General features: G+C 49.6%; 1 pseudogene; it reads left to right on the forward strand.

Moving 5' to 3' along the window:
* Positions 1 to 226: 226 nt before the first annotated feature.
* LOC103253059 lies at positions 227 to 3,557 on the forward strand (annotated as a pseudogene).
* The last annotated feature ends 95 nt before the right edge of the window (positions 3,558 to 3,652 follow it).

Consider the following 3,652-nt stretch of genomic DNA (forward strand, 5'->3'; position numbering starts at 1 on the left):
GTTAGTAGCCTGAATTCTGTTATTTTTGACAACTTTCTGGTTTTTCTGGATAAAGGACCATCAACACTCATTCCAAACCTTTCACCATGATGAGCCATGAAATTACTGACTGGCTACTTAGATGAGACATCAAATTACTGACTGGCTACTATCTCAGTCAAAACCCCCTAATTGATTCAAAATCACCAGTTATCTGGGTACTGATATTTTTTCGCTATTCTCCTAGCCTGCATGAAGGATGTGGAGGAAAACACCTGCAAATCGCAAGGGCTTTCTGCCCAGGTAAGACCACTTTTCATTTTCATGAGGAGAAATATATTTTGTCTGAATTTGTTCCTTTTCAATCAAAGTTGGATATAAATATTCAACAACGTAAATTATGTATGACACATATAAATATCTTAGTGCCGTGGTACTGAGCGGCCCTTTCTTACTGACACATATTTGATACAGTTAGACATTTTTAAATGATAGCACTCATCATAATTTTTTATGTGCAGGCATTTGCTTTAGCATCTATTTTTATCCATGAATTATGAATTGTAAAATTTTCATTTACATCTCTGGTAAAGGAAAATTCTGCAGAAAATGTTTATCTTTTTTACAATTTCAATCTCTTTTTAATTTTAGGGTCTTTTAATTTTGATGCAGCCAAGGGTCTTTTAATTGATCAATAAAATATTAGATATCTGTGCTTTGCACGACATAATCTAATCTTTACACTGTCTACTTTTACATAATTACCGATGCCACCCAGGTCAGAGAAAACAGGTATGTACCCTGAAATTTCTTACAAGCTGAGAAAAAGAAGCAGCTGGCTCTCTTGTGTAGAAGCTGATCTAGGTTTCTATTCAGAAGGAAAATTTGCAGTCTTATGAGAGAAAATCCTTTTGTAGGGACACATCTGTGACCAGAGCATACCGTATGAATGATATCCAATAAGTCACTGAAGTGTTTATTTGAAATTATTTTGGCTTATGTAATTCTCTAATGAGTGGCCCTCTCTTACTAATTCATGCCTGACACACTGGGACATTATTAAGTGGCAGAATCCATTTTCATCTATAATGTACAGGCATTTCCTTTAGTTTCGATTTTTGTCCATGAATGAGGCATGGTGTAATTGTTCATATAAATCACCTTTAGATAGAAATGCTGTGAAAAAGTTTGTCTTTTCCACAATTGTCCTGATTTTGGGGAGCTGTTACTTTCAGTACAACCAATGTCTTTTTAAAAAATCATCAATAAGATATTAGATATCATTGCATTACACACCATAATGTACTTTTTACACTGTTTTCTTTTACACAATTGCAGATTCCACCAAGTGTGGAGGACATTGGTAAATACCCTGAAATTTCTTACTAACTGAGGAAACAAAGTAGCTGACTTTCATGCATAGACCTGGATGTATGTCTCTGATGGGAAGGAACATTGGGGGCCTTATGAGAGAAATTGAGTTTGTAAGGATACATCTGTGACCAGAGTGTACCCAAGGAATGACCCCCAAGAAGTCACTGAAGTGCTTAATTTGAAATATTTTGGAATTTCCTGGCCATCTTACCATTGTTGGCTTCTAGTTTTATACCAGAGGGCTAGGAGGAGGGATACGCTGTGAAGAAAACATTGAGATTTCCACTTCATTCTCTGAAGTGGATGAAAAAGAGGCGCATGCCAAACTGCAAGGTGTACCCTATGAATGCCACCAAAAAATGTACCATATTCCTTAATTTACAAATATTTTGGGATTTTTGGCTCTCTCAAGATTGTTGCTTACAGCTTTGTGCCACAGTGATCTGAGGGCATTATTTGCAGTGTTTCCCTTCTTTAAAAATTAATGAGACTGTGTTTTAAAGTCTTGAATATGATCTCTACAACCGCCCCCTACCCGCAAAAAAAGGAAGAAAAATGAAAGACCTCTGTGCTCTGGGCAGGTGCAGGGGAGGACAGGCAGCACAGGGAGAAAGGGCACAATCCAGGCTGTATTTGTGGGTTGGCCACATAGCTGAGGCTGCAGAGCTGGATTCCGTGCTGTTTCATGCCAGAGTAGGGTGCAGGGAGATGAGTGGGTTCTCCTGTCACTCGCCACAGCTCAGGGTTACATCTGAGGCAAACCAGGCAGAGAAGCTTCTGGGCCTGGGTAGTGGGAGATGATCTAGGAGGATTCACAGGGTACAGGACACCTTTATCCTTCACCTGCAGCCTTGGGTCCACAGAGAGCAGAAAGGAGCCTGACTGGCTGGGACTCTGGCCTCTCTCCTCTTTTGACCATTCCCCTGGATACTCTTGGGCAGGCAACTAACCTCTGAGCCTCAGAAGTCTTACTTCTTAAGGAAGGATTATGGACTCCCCTTGGGAATGTTCCATCTCAGATTTGATCATGGTGGCTTTCGAGGCTAGGGCTGTGGTGGGGAAGGTGTGCAAGACCAGGAAAAGGTTGGTTGGTTGGGCTTCTGCCTCGGGAACGTGCCTGTCACTCCCCAGCAGTCAGCCACACACCCTGGGGCGCTGACCTGATCTCTGGTTGGAGCTCTGAATGTGCCACCAGGGCAACACCGCGCTAGGGCTGGAGGTGGAGGAGGGAGGGTGAAGTTTTGCGCCTGAAGGTCGGACAGGCTGAAGCTATTCCTGGAGACTGTGACCATCCTGCTCTTCCCTTGTCAGAGGCAGCAACTGAGAGCCGAAATCCGGGACCCAGAGGTATCCCCCGTCCCTGTCGAGGCGCCGGCTCCATCCCCCGTGTCCTTGACTACGCCGGTGGCTGCCAAGGAGGCGACACCCCCCGCATGACCTCCGATAGTGAGCGGTTGGCGTCCAGCCTGAAGGGACCCATTGGGGCTCTATTTCCGTGCATCGTCTGGCGTGAGGCCCGGCCGGACCAGGCCGGGGGCGAGGCTGGGGGCCTGTCGCTGTCTCTCGAGCGCAGAAAGCCGCCACCTCCCGACCCCGCCACCAAGCCCAAGGTGTCCTGGATTCACGGCAAACACGGCGCCGCCGCCGCGACCCGTGAACCTTCGCCGCCGGCCTCAGGCCTGGAGACCGCGCCCAGCCCCAGGAAGAGGAAAAGGACGCCAGCGACACATCGCGCGGCCAGACGAGCCCAGCAGCCCCCGGACCCGCTACCCAAGCTCTCGATCCCAGGGGCTGGCCGAGGAGGTGCCGGCGCTCGCTGCACCTTCGCCGACCCGGGTCCAAGCACGCAGCCGAGGCCCTGGCCTCTTGGAGCCTACGGGCGACGGCGCAGCGCGCTGGATGCTGCCTCCATGCTGGCCGCCGAGATGCACGGCAAGACACGCAGTCTGGGCCACGCCCAGGGGGATCCCGGCGCCCAAGGCCCCCGGGAGAAGCCGGCGCCGCTGCAGAAGACCAAGCGCTCGGTGCCGCCTGCCTCACCAGCCCGTGCGTCTCCCGCAACCAAGACCTCGGGGCCTGAGAAGGCGGCGACCAGCGCGTCTGCGCCCGAGACCCTCCGGAAGAAGACCCCCATTCAGAAGCCGGCTCAAGAAGAGCCGGAATCGACGGGCAAACCGGGAAGGGCGGGCGCGCCCACTCTCTAGGAGGCTGTGGCCAGGCCGCAGCCCCAGACCCTCAGAGACCCGCCCACGGATTACCAGCGCAGGTTGCAATGCCGCGTTCCCCACCTCCGCGCGGC

The sequence above is a fragment of the Carlito syrichta genome, unplaced genomic scaffold (assembly GCF_000164805.1).
Source record: "Carlito syrichta isolate Samal-C Ts95f unplaced genomic scaffold, Tarsius_syrichta-2.0.1 Scaffold197041, whole genome shotgun sequence".
Classification (NCBI taxonomy): domain Eukaryota; kingdom Metazoa; phylum Chordata; class Mammalia; order Primates; family Tarsiidae; genus Carlito; species Carlito syrichta.